This window comes from Scyliorhinus torazame, chromosome 9, assembly GCF_047496885.1.
Source record: "Scyliorhinus torazame isolate Kashiwa2021f chromosome 9, sScyTor2.1, whole genome shotgun sequence".
Lineage (NCBI taxonomy): Eukaryota > Metazoa > Chordata > Chondrichthyes > Carcharhiniformes > Scyliorhinidae > Scyliorhinus > Scyliorhinus torazame.
In genome coordinates, this window is record NC_092715.1 from 49,745,867 (window position 1) to 49,759,578 (window position 13,712).

General features: G+C 47.4%; 1 protein-coding gene across 3 annotated transcripts in view; it reads left to right on the forward strand.

Annotated features, from left to right (window-relative positions):
* Nucleotides 1-13,712, forward strand: part of LOC140429185 (storkhead-box protein 2-like) — a 484,578-nt gene that overhangs the window by 250,157 nt on the left and 220,709 nt on the right. Inside the window, exon 1 of one of the 3 annotated variants that reach the window (XM_072515856.1) lies at nt 6,691-6,712. The exons of the other annotated variants lie outside the window; for them this stretch is intronic. The gene's annotated coding sequence lies outside the window, so the exon portion shown is untranslated. Of the gene's footprint in view, nt 1-6,690; nt 6,713-13,712 lie in introns of those variants that run through there. 3 annotated transcript variants of the gene reach the window in all.

Sequence of the window (13,712 nt, forward strand, 5' to 3'; positions counted from 1 at the left end):
TGTGCAGGGTAGGTGGATTGGCCATACTAAATTGCCCCTTAATTGGAAAAGAATTAATTGGGTACTCTAAATTTTAAGGAAAATAATTTTTTAAAAATAAAAATATCTTCCCCTACTTTTGACTTTGAAAGAGCTTCATTTAGCTTGGCTAGGCAGGAGCAGTAAAAGGATGGACTTGTTGCCGATCCTGTGATTCGCCTCCCTCCTGTTAATGAAACGAGCCTGAGATATTGCTACAATAGTTCTCTGACAGAAATTGGTCCGTCTAAATGCTAAGAGCTGGAGTCTCATTCAGAGGCATAGTGGGCCAAATTCCTGATTCCTCCAAAGCAATTTAAATCATCCCTATCCAGATTAGCACTTTGGAGCCAAAGCTTGTCTCATTTCACTTGTTTGTTTGTTTCATCGTTAATCCCTTGCGAGCATGTTTACCAAGTTTTCTGTCAGCCCGCTTATTCAGAGGAGAACTGCGTTACAAAAGTGCTCAAGTGCGGAATAACACAGCTTGATTTTGAAAATGTTCATGTGTCCAGCGAGGGGGGGGGGGGGGGGAATCTATTTTCCAATCAGATACATTTCTAAATAGTGTGAAGTATTTCCGAATCCTTTCTTTTTGACAGTTAGCGGAATTGGAATCTAACAAGTTAATCTGTAAATTCCCTGATAAGCCATTTTTGTGTTGTTTGTGCTTCTACTAGCATTTGGCCAGCTTGCTTTAATCAGATTAGCTTTTAATTCTGTACAAGTACAAATTGTTTTGATTACTAACCAAAGACGTTATTCACAGTGGATTCAGATAGGTGAGTTTTCGGGGAAACAAGAGAGATTTATCCAAATCTGGTCAATGTAAATAATTTAGAAGAATTATCTCGGGAGAACAGCGGAAGGATCAAGAATAAGGCTGGGACCAAGATTCACAGGGACCTGGCTCTCTCCACTGATTTCCATTGATTTAGCCAGGACATTTCTCTGTACCTGTGTTACATGGCAGAAGCAGATGTCCTCTCCCAGCACGGCTGAGCATGAAAAGCAAATTGTTAGCCCCCTCTTAATTATATCAAGTATTAGTTGATCTACCAAGGTGTTTTCGCATTGTACCTGAGATTGTGGAGGAATCTGCTTCCAACCTGTATGGCCTCTCTTCTCATGGAATCAACACCCTTCAGTCTGCGTTGGAGTGTGTGGTCACAAAGGGAGTCAGTATAACCACTGATCAGTCCAGCATTCTGTTATTAGAAATACTAAGGGCTACGGGGCAAAAGTGAACATGTGGAGTTAGCTCACAGATCAGCCACAATCTCACAAAATGGTATAGAACAGGTTCAAGCAGTCCCTCTGCTCCTACCGGCCTTGGCACCTTCACTGTAATCTCAAATGACTACTGTGCAGACCTAGGGCTCCACCTTAGAGAGTTATATGTCCACCTAGGCCAGATTAGTAGACCAAAATGATGGCCATGAATCTCAGTACGCCCAGAAAACTGCACAAGAATCGCAATGCGCAGTTAACCTGCACCATTGCTTATGACGTGTACTGCTCACCCATTTCAGCCAGCGCTATGTATGCTGTTGAGTTGCACACCTGGGATTACAAAATTGTGAGAGGATAGCGCCACTGAAAATTAATTTGCACTATTTAGAGCTTACTTTCACCTTTTAAAGGGAAGGGGCATTCTGACTGCAGCAGGGACTGGAACTGGTTGCATGAGAAAGTGTGAGCACGAAACACTGAATTATGTCACAATGTGGCAAATAATTGGCAATTTGATTTTCCAAAGCTGCACTGCGGACTTTGGTTCAGGAGTTGCAGAGAAGAAAAGTTGTCCTCTATCCACATTCCATGTGTCCAGTCCAAAGATGTGCAGGTTAGGTGGATTAGCCATTCTAAATTGTCCTTAATGTCCAAAAAGGTTAGGTGGGGTTACTGGGTTACGGGGATAGGGTGGAGGTGTGCGCTTAAGTGGAGTGTCTTTCCAATGGCTGGTGCAGACTCGATGGGCCAAATGGTCTACTTCTTCACTGTGAATTCTATGATCCACATTGGACCAGGAGGCCCTGCAGTCAAACTCTCAGAAGGCAATTGGGGTAGACAGCTGTTGCGATCCATCCTGGATGTGTCGTCCCAACGAACTGGATGCAGTGCCAAAAGAATTTCAATGATCTCACACGAGTGGGAAAGGTTAGTAAATGTATCTCCCAACACCCTTCCTCTTTTGGGGGATACTAGAATGAGCAGGTACAATTTAAAAATGAGAGGAATGCCCTTTAAGACGGAGATGAGGAGAAATGTACTTCTTTGAGGCTCGTTAATCTGTGGAATTCTGGAGCCTGGGTTATTGAACTTATCCAAGGCTGAGTTGGATAGATTTTTGAAAGACAAGGGAGTCAAGGATTAAGAGAGCAGACAGGAAAGTGGGGTTCAAACAACATTCAGATTAGCCATGATCTTAGCAAATGGCACAGCAAGCTCAAAGGGCTGAATGACTTAATATGTTCCTATCTTTAAATGTCAGATATGACCAATTGCACTGCTCAGTGCACCATACTTAACACTTATGTGCTTCAAGTTGGCACGTAACAGGCAACAGCACCGAACGGGGAAAGAACATGACAGCATATTCTTCTCCTGATGGAGGAGACAGTGGCCATGATTGAGGCTGTGTTTAGCTACTGAAGATAACAATATGCTCATTCCTAAATACTGTCACATCCCACTGACCCTTCACCCAACATTCATACCTGATCCACAGCATGCACCTCTTTCTTTTTCCTGCCTCCCTGCGCCACAACCATGTTCATAGATTCATACAGCACAGAAACAGGCCCTTCAGCCCACCATGTCTATGCCGACCATCAAATACTAATCTACACTAATTCCATTTACCAGCATTTGGTCCATAGACTACTATGCCTTGCGATTTAAGTGCTTCTTTATATTGCAAGAGTACTTGCCTCTACCACCCTCTCAGGTAGCCCATTCAATATTTCCACCACATTCTGGATGAATAAATGTTTCCTCCGGTCCCATCTGAACTACTTACTCCTCACCTTAAACCTGTGCCCTCTGGTCTTAGACACATCTGCCATGGGGAACAGATTCTTACAATCTATCCTATCTATGCCTCTCATAATTTTGTAAACCTCTATCAGTACCCCGCCTCACCACCCTCAGCCTCCTCTGCTCCAGGGAACTCAAACCCAGCCTGTCCAGCCTCCCATCATAACTGAAACTTTCCATCCTAGGCAACATCCTGGTGAATCTCCTCCGCACCCCCTCCAGTACAATCACATCCTTCCAATGAACTGCATACAATATTCCAACTGTGGCGTAACCAATGGGGAGTTGGGGGGTGGATGATCGGTGGGGGGGGGGGCGTTGGTGTCTACTTCACTTGTGCTGCCCGGTATAGATCATTGACCTTTTTCCGGCACTGAAGGCCAGTCCTCCTGGTCACACGCCACAAGCTGAAAGCTGCTGCCACCTGGCAGCACTGGCTGTCTTATGGCAGACTCTCCTGGACCCTCGGGGGAACAGGACATCCCTCTTGGCCTCCACTGTATCTAAAAGCCTCACCAGGTCAGCATTTCTGAATCTTGGGCCGGTCTCCTGGGCGCCATTGTTGCGAGCTGGCTGGGATTGGCTGAGTACGTGCTGATCAACCTTGTTAGCGGGCGGGGGGCTGGCAAGAGTGGTCCTGGCGAATCAGCTGGCGAACCTTAATTTGCAACGAGAAACCCGTGAGGCCTCGTTAAGTGTACCAATTCACGTTGAATTGCGTTGTCGGCCTCGCTGTGCTGAGCTCCGGGAAGCCCTGCTCACTACTACACTTAGACATTTTTCCGGAGAATTCCGCCCTCAGTGTCATTTTCGACACATTTGGCGGGATGTTTCTCGCCAGCTTTTTCGGTGAGATCCACACCTCTATTCAACCATGCTTAGTCATTTTTTGGTGCGTTGGGGTTTCTCCCTGGTCCAGCCCACATTTAGAAATGTTATCATCACTGGAGAGCTGAACTCACTGGCAACACCGTCTCCTCAGAGATCGGGCCGCTATTTTGAAAGGGTGCCCTGATCTTTAAGTGAGCTTGAGAGTCCCCCACACTCCCCAATGTCATCCCCGCACACATAGGCATTATCCCACATCCCCCAGGTGAGGACACTCTGCTATGGCGGACGCTGAAGACCCCTCCCTTTTCAGGGCTCCCTACCCTTAAAGCACCCAACCTTTAAGAGGCCCTTTCGTACCTGCTCTTTACCCCCCCCCCTTCATACCGTCCCTCATCCCCCCTTTCATGGGCATGGCCCACCTCATACCCAGGCACCTTGGCAGTACCAGGAAGGCGGTGCCAAGGTGTCCGGGTGCCAGAGGGTAAGCCAGGTGGCCACCCTGCCTTGTCCCCGACCACCCAAGGGTCTCCAATGGCCTATCAGGTGCTGTTACGCCTGGTCCATGCCCGGTCCAGGCCTTGCTGGGGAGACCATTAGGCCCCCGGGGGCCGGGCGAATCGGCGCATTCGTATTTAAATGAGCCTAATGGGTCACTTGAATATGCTGACTTGGATCTCGCCCAGCATATAATGTGCCTGGTGGGTGCCAGATATGCCTTTGCTAGGGGTCATGCTCGAGGTGCCTTGCCCATAAGAGGTGGCGAGAGGGTGGGGGGGGGGGGGTTGCTCGAAGACCCTGCACGTGCAGTGTTGGATTCCGGAGGCTGGGATGGGATACCTGAGGGGGGGTCGGAAGATTGGGGCAACCTTTTAAAATGGCACCCTGGTCCGCAAGTCGTCTTCTGCGGCCTCGACGGAACGTTCCCCGCCGAGGACAAATTAAAACGGGCCAAGTGCCATTGAATACGCCTAGAAAGACCCCACTAAGTGCGCCCAAAATAGGACTCTGTTTTTTGTCCTGTTAAATCGTGCCCAGAGTGTCAGAGTTTCAGGCCAAAAATGGCACTGCTGGCATTAAATCAGTGTTACATCCTGACTACCTGACTGATCTGCTCAGTCTACAAACTTGCAACACACAGTACCTGCACCCACACAAATAAATAATCTTAATCAAAATGGCATCTGCCTGCTCGGTTGAATGTAAAAGATTCCATGACACTATTTTGAAAGAGAGCATGTGAGTTATCCCTGGTGTCCTGGACAATAATTATCATCAATCGACAGCACAACAACAGGTTATCTGGCCATTCACACGTTGCTGTTTGTGGAAGTTTGCGTAACTTGGCTGCTGCATTTCCTACATTACATGAGTGACCACACTTCAGAAAGAACCTTATCGGCTATAAAATGCTTTGAGGTGACCAGTGGTTATGAAAAGCGCTCCATAAATGCAAGTCTTTCTTTCTTCTTCAAATCAATTTTCAGCTAATGTCACACACAAAAAAAAAAGTTATCTAGTCACATTGATGTTTATGGGATCTTGCTATGTGAAAATTGGTTGCCTTGTTTCAAACATTACAACAGTGGTCAAACGTTAAATACTTTCTTGGTTGTCATTAAAGGCGCTAAATAAATGCGAAACTTTTCCTTTCTTTCATGGTACTGTTCAAGAGGCGTTCTCCTGGTGTCCTGATCACATTTATCCCTCTCCCAACACCAACTGGTCCTTCAATCTCAGCGCTGTTAGTAGGACTTTGCCATACACAAAGTGATTGCCACATTTGCATACATAACAATAGTGACTATAACTCAATAAGTAATGAATTTTCTGAAAGTGCTTTGAGGTGTGCTGCATTTATTCAAGGTCAGTCTAATTCCTGTTGCTGAGAGATGCTTATAGATTGGCAGCTGCTTGCAAAATCCCAAGCTCAATGTTGGAAGAAGCCATTCAGAAATAAGTGGCCTCCTTATTTTTCAGAAGATGCTACTTGTTTACTGATTATTACCTGTCCATTTGTGACTTGTTGCTGTTTTGTTAGTATATGTGGATCAACCGAGAGCAGGTATGAACACTTCAAGTATGACATTTCCATGTCTGATAGTCATTCGAGATGCTGGATTTTTTACATACAGCAATTGCTCACAGTAGCTACCAGATGCTATTTTGTAATGACAGGAATTATACGCCATAAAAGCAAAATGTTTTCGCATAGTTTGGTAAAGTTACTTGATGCTGTGCAGATTCCCCAGACAAATCCCATGACTTGCAGCCTGCAGCACAACATTGCAGTCAATTTCCGTACTTGCTATCCATTTATTAATCAGCAGCATGTTTTAAAGGGTTGTCGTTATTCCCCTCTCAACCTGGTTCGGAATGAGGAAAATTTTCAGCTGGTCACAGTAACAGCTGCTGTAAAGTGAGCACGTATAGTTTTCACCGACAATCTAATCCAAACTCTAATTTTAAACAGTGCTGAATGCTTGCTGACTGCATCGGCAGCTGTTAAAGTAACAAGTCGCAAATGTTCTTCCTTGTTTGATGAGTACTTCTCACCCGCTCTTCAATTTTATTCAGTGGCCTGTTCAAAGATATTCAGTTCTTTCCCAGTGGTGCAAGGTGTAATTGGCAGCTTGTATGGAATTGCACAGAAATTCCCACGTGAAACAGGCCATTCGCCGAACCAACCATTCAAGTGGAATATTTCTATTGCCATGAGAGTCTTCTGTTCCCACATCTTTTTGTGCCACTTTCGTTCATCCACTTGTAAGGTTGGAGGCTGCAGCACTTGTCTGTGTACCAGGAATGTGAGACCAAGATGCATGAGGTAAAACGCTTGCACGTTTATTAGACATTAAAGAAATGTATACATAGGCAATCGGTTGGGCGGCACGATAGCACAGTGGTCAGCACTGTGGCTTCACAGCGCCAGGGTCTCGGGTTCGATTCACGGCTTGGGTCACTGTCTGTGCAGAGTCTGCACGTTCTCCCTGTGTCTGCGTGGGTTTCCTCCGGGTGCTCCGGTTTCCTCCCACAAGTCCCGAAAGACGTGCTGCTAGGTAATTTGGACATTCTGAATTCTTCCTCTGTGTATCCGAACAGGCGCCGGAATATGGCTATGAGGGGATTTTCACAGTAACTTCATTGCAGTGCTAATGTAAGCCTACTTGTGACAATAAAGATTATCATGGGCGGCACGGTAGCACAGTGGTTAGCACTGTTCCTTCACAGCGCCAGGGTCCCAGGTTCGATTCCTGACTTAGTCACTGTCTGTGCAGAGTCTGCCCGTTCTCCTCTTGTCTGCGTGGGTTTCCTCTGGGTGCTCCACTTTCCTCCCACAAGTCCCAAAAGACGTGCTTGTTAGATAATTTGGACATTTTGACTTCTCCCTCAGTGTACCCGAACAGGCGCCGGAGTGTGGCGACCAGGGGATTTTCAGAGTAACTTCATTGCAGTGTTAATGTGACAATAGACTTGTGACAATAATAAAGATTAGTGCATCAAAGACCCGTACTGAAAGATGGTGGAACATACAGCAGTGCTTTGCTGCAGAGAATGTACAATTCAGCCGATGAGTCAAATTTTAGATTTCTTCTTTTAACTTCATGATGCAGTCTCGTCTTTTTAACACCTGACAATGTTACTTTGTGTACAATCCCTGACCTTTGTTCACTTGGCACCAGTTTGTACCAATCTTTATCAAGAGCTGTTAGGCTCTTGAGATTGATGGTCCGTGGATCCAAGAGTTGCTGGTGCTTAGGCTAATGGTCAAGGCTAGTTAAAACTTCACACAGAAAATTGAGAAGTTTTTTTTTTTATTTTTTGTAATATTTTAAAAATAAATTTAGAGTACCCAATTCTTTTTTTTTTCCAATTAAGGGACAATTTAGCTTGGTCAATCCACCTACCTGGTACATCCTTGGGTTGTGGAGGCGAAACCCATGCAAACACGGGGAGAATGTGCAAACTCCACACAGACAGTGACCCAGAGCCGGGATCAAACCTGGAACCTCGGCGCTGTGAGGCAGCAGTGCTAACCCCTGTGCCACCGTGCTGCCCTAAAAAATAGAGAAGTTAAAGGAAATGGGTAACTTAAGTCTTCCCTGAATGGTGTTGGAATAGGCACGGTTAAAGTTGAAAGAGATGTTTCACTAGCCCCAGCTGAATAATACTAAACAAGCTGAAGCAGGAGGGGCGAATTCACAGCTCCACAAACCCATCCTTTAAAAATGACTGCCCGCAAGTCGGACTTTCTTTCCGGGGTGGGAAGCTGGATTGAAAGTGGGGCCCGCCACCCCCGGGAACAAGTGTAAAGCCTGCTGGGTGCGGAGGTACTGTGTTGAGTTAAATTTGGAAAAGGTATAAAATAAGGTCAAATTGTTATTTCAATGGTCAGGGAACGAACCCAGGTCAACTGCTTGGAAGGCAGCTATGCTCACCACTATACCACCATCGCTCACTAAAGGTCTAAAACAAGAAACAGCCTTCCTGCCCTCACCCCTCCATTCCGTCACACACACCCCATGCCCCATCCATGCCAACCTATGCTACCTCACGTCCCCCCACCCCACCCCCACCACCACCCGCTCCCCACAGCCTCTCATTCCTCCTATTCCCCCCACATCGCCCGGCCCTTTATTGCCCCTTTAATTGTGCATGTGGGAACCCCAGCCTGTCTCTACTCCCGCCCTTCAGAATTGGAATATGCCTTGCTCGGAGCGGGACAGGAATTTCTGGCAATTTTCTGGATTTCTGCCTCAGTGGAGAAGCTCTCCATTGTAGTGAATATCTGAGCCTAGACTGATGTTTAGTGTACTGGAAAATTCCGACACTAAGTGTTGTACTGAGTCAGAAAATCACCCCTTTAGTCCTAAAGACACAGGGAGACATTCAAGCCCTGGGGAGGTTTTTCGTTTACTCATTAATGGCATATGAGCATTGCTGGCTAAGCCAGTATTTATGGGCTATCCCTAATTCTCTTTGAGTAAGTGGTGAGCTGAGCTGACTGCTTGAACCACTGCAGCCCATGTGGTGTACATACATACAAGCAAGCACCAGTTAGAAAGAGAGTTCCAGGGTTTTGATACAGCAACAGTGAAGGAACAGCCGTATAGTTCTAAGTCAGGATGATGTGACTTGGAAGAGAACTTGCAGATGGTGTGGTCCCATGCACCTGCTGTCCTTGCAGGTTTGGAAGGTGCTATCCAAGGAGGCTTGGCGAGTTTCTGCATTGCATCTTGTAGACGGACAAACCATTGCCACTGTGCATTGGTGGTGAAGGGAGTAAATGTTTAAGGTGATAAATGAAGTGCCTATCATTCTCGTTGCTTCGTGTTAGACGGTGTCAAGCTTCTTGAGCATTACTGCTGTCTCACGGCGCCGAGGTCCCAGACTCGGTCCCGGCTCTGGGTCACTCTCCGTGTGGATTTCGCGCATTTTCCCCGTGTTTGCGTGGGTTTCGCCCTCACAACCCAAATACGTGCAGGGTAGGTGGATTGGCCACACTAAATTGCCCCTTAATTGGAAAAAATTAATCGGGTACTCTAAAAAAAATTTTTAAAAGCTTCTTGAGTGTGGTTGGAGCTGCACTGATTCAGACAAATAGAGAGTATCTGGACTGCTTTGGCATCTGAGAAGTTATAAATGGTGCTGATCACTAGGCAATCATTCATTTCATTTCATTTTCATCATAAGTGAATATTTTCTCATCTGGCCTTTGAGCAGCTGAAGGTGGTTGGGTCTAGAACACTACACTGAGAAACTCTTGCAGCAATGCCCCTGGTCTGAGATGATTGGCCTCCAACAAACACAACTATCTTACTTTGTGCTAGATATGAATGCAACCAGTTTCGCCCCCGATTCCCATTGGCTTCAATTTTGCCAGGCACCTTTGTGCCGTACCTAGTCAGATGCTGCCTTGATGTCTGGGACAAAAAATCTCACCTCACCACATGAATTCAGTCCTTTCTTCCATGTTCTCATAGAACCATAGAATTCCTGCGGTGCAGAAGGAGGCCATTTGGCCCATCGAGTCAGCACCAACCCTCTGAAAGAGCAATCTACCTAGGCCCAGTCCATCTCCCTATCTCCGTAGCACCATACCCCCACCTAACCTGCAGATCTTTGGACTGTGGGAGGAAACCGGACCACCCAGAGGAAACCCACGCAGACACAGGGTGAAAGTGCAAAATCTACAGTCATCCAAGACCAGAATTGATCCCAGGTCCCTGGCGCTGTGAGGCAGCAGTGCTAACCATGGTGCCACCGTGCCGTTCAGACCAGGTTGTATGAAATCTGAAGCCCAGTGGCCCTAGCAGAACCCAAACTGAGCATCAGTGTGTAGGTTATTTCTGAGTAAATACTACTTGATAGCACTACTGACACTTTCCATCACTTTGCTTATGATTGAGAGCAGACTGGTGGGGCAATGATTGATTGGATTAGATTTGCCCTGCATTTTATGGACAGAATACCTAGGACAATTTTCCATATTGTTGGGTAGAGCTGTAGCCAGTATTGTAGCTGTACTGGGACAGCTTGGCCAGAAGCGCCTGATCAGAGAATAACCATGAGACTGATCCTGGCATCAGAGAACAAAGTAAAGCAAATCCCGAGTTGTTATATTCTCCAGAGTTCTGAAAAGCTATATTCAACTCCAAATGTTAGTTCTGCTTCCCTCTCCTCAGTTTCAGCCAGACCTGCTAATTATTTCTTGCAGATCCTCACCCCAGCGAGGATGAGATCCAGATTGAGACGTCTCGCACGATGAGACATTTCGAACATCGCACATCTCGCGGGAGGCCTCTTGCGAGACTCACTGGTCTCGTCGCGTCACCAAGTCTGCCGTGACGAGTCTGGTAAATCGTGCCTTTGGTATTGGGTTGTTGTGGTAACCTGAGTCTAGGATGACAAAATAATCAGTGGCATTCTGTTATTTCCTATTCTGTAATCATGCTGTTATCCTGTTCCAGGTTTGTCCAATATATCAGAACAAAGAATGTCTTAAACTTCAACTTTGTTAGGATGTGCAAATCAAACTGAATAAAAGGAGCCAGATTTCTGCTTTGAAACCCATGTTCCATCTTATATCCCAGGTTTTACATAATAGTGTATGGAGAAGCCCACTGCAGCCCTTTTTACCTGATCACAATCAGGGGCGAGATTCTCCGACCCCCCGCCGGGTCGGAGAATCGCCGGGGGCTGGCGTAAATCCCGCCCCCGCCGGTTGCCGAATTCTCTGGCACCGGATATTCGGCGGGGGTGGGAATCGCGGCACGGCGGTTGGCGGGCCCCCCACCCCGCGATTCTCCGGCCCGAATGGGCCGAAGTCCCGCCGCTAAAATGCCTGTCCCGCCGGCGTAGATTAAACCACCTACCTTACCGGCGGGTCAAGGCGGCGCGGGCGGGCTCCGGGGTCCTGGGGGTGGCGCGGGGCGATCTAGCCCCGGGGGGTGCCCCCACGGTGGCCAGGCCCGCGATCAGGGCCCACCAATCCGCGGGCAGGCCTGTGCCGTGGGGGCATTCTTTCCCTTCCGCCTCCGCCACGGTCTCCACCATGGCGGTGGCAGAAGAGACTCCCTCCAATGCACATGCGCGGGAATGCCGTCAGCGGCCGATAACGCTCCCGCGCATGCGCCGCACCGGAGATGTAATTTCCCCGCCAGCTGGCGGGGCCCCAAAGGCCTTTTCCGCCAGCTGGCGGGGCGGAAATTCGTCCGGCGCCAACCTAGCCCCTTCAGGTTTGGGCTCGGCCCCCAAAGATGCGGAGCATTCTGCACCTTTGGGGCGGCGCGATGCCCGACTGATTTATGCCGTTTTGGGCGCCAGTCGACGGACATCGCGCCGTTTCCGGAGAATTTCGCCCCAGGTGGCATACCTGTTACAGGTGACCCTCAGACGCCTGGCAGGCATGCATTTTCCAGAAGAGCTCAAAGGTTGACCATGAAAACCAAAATCTGGTCACTTTGCAATTCTTGTCCTTCTGTTGTTGAAATCACAAATCACCGAGGATTCCACTGTGATCACAATGTCATTCAACATTCACTTTAGCCATTTTAGTCAAGCGTCGCGTGAATCACAGAGATTACATCTTTTGAGAGTCTTGGACAGTGAAAAAAATTGCATTTTGAAGCTGAACACTGTGCATTTCTAACTGCTGATTCAAACATTTGCCGTCAAGGTGTCTGCACTTGCTTGCAGCTGCACATGTACACGAGATCCGTAAGATGGATAACCTATTATTAATCTCTGCCGTTATATTCCTGCAATGGCAGCCTGCTACATACGGCTCCCATGATGACGTGGTCCCTCAACCTCTGTGTAGGATTTGCTGAATTAGCATGTGTACTTTGAGTTTGTTGCGCTGTTTCTCCTTTGGTTGTAGGTGGTTCCCGTTCACCGTGGAAAATTATAAATCGGTGCGTGCCGCCACTACCCATAATTACAGCAGCAGGACAAACCTACGCACATTGCGCATACATGGGTGCAGATGCAGATCAAACATTTTTAAGAGGGGAACATTCAAATGAACATTCAAAATAGTTGGCCTTTCTATGGAAGTAGTAAATCCCAACATGATACAGCACTGTCATAAGAAACCATTTGGATTACAAAGATCTTGCGAGAATCAGTAATGGAAGCTGCTGCAGATAATTTCTGAAGCTGAAGAGATGCACCACCCTCTTCTCAATTGCAGAAATCACTTTGAGCCCCTGGGGCCCTGTTTAGCATAGCTGTCTTGGCTTGGCAATGGAATACTAACTTCGGCGGTTTCTCTGACATCATTGAATCCTGCGTGAATTTCATGCCACATTTGGTTTAATTTTCAGAGGTACATACAGCCATCCACGCATCCTCCCCAGTAGATTGATAAAGTATGGCTAGTTCATTTTCAATATTAATCAGAAAATGGGATCTATATTCTTTCTAAAGGCTCTCAATTTCCACAAGAATCCACATCACATTGGGAAAATCTCGGGTCCTGGTTTTTCCCCAATAAAGAAAATACAATTTTCCGATGGTTTTGGTTGGCACAGTAAATATGGAAGGGCAATTTACAGAGGCGTCCAAGGGCCTCATTTCTGTTTCTTTTCTGTGACTGGGAGGTAGCTGTGATTTTTGCTGCTGCCTTCAATTAACCATCAGCACATAAAGAAGTCGGTGAGTTGGAACATTCAGTGTTCCAAACCTAGCCCCAGAAAACTGCAAATGAGAAGTAGCACATTAGTTAGCACTATCACATCGCCAGGGACCCGTGTTCGATTCCCGGCTTGGGTCACTCTCTGTGTGGAGCCTGCACGTTCTCCCCGGGTCTGCGTCGGTTTCCTCCGGGTGCTCCAGCTTCCTCACGCAATTCCCGAAAGACGTGCTTGTTAGGTGAATTGGACATTCTGAATTTCCCTCAGTGTACCCGAACAGGCGCTGGAATGTGGCGACTAGGGGATTTTCACAGTAACTTCATTGCAGTGTTATCGTAAGTCTACTTGTGACAATAAAGATTATTATTACTGTCTTAATTTTTTTTTTTAATTTGTAAAGATAATGGCCGGGATTCTCTGCCGCCGGGGTTCCTGATGCGGCGGAGAATCGGCAGCTCGAGGTAAAAACGGAATTGGCGCCAGGCACCAATCCATTTGCAATGCCCTGCCCCCCCCCCCCCCCGCTGGTGGAGGGATCCTGGTTTGCACCCACACACAAGGGGGTGGATGCAAATGGGTCCTAATCACCCGTTTGCATCCACTTAGCAAGCCGGGCACCAGGATCTCCGGGCCTGTGTGATTCTCTGGGCCCTGAATCACTTAGCCGAGAATTTCTATTGGTATTTATCA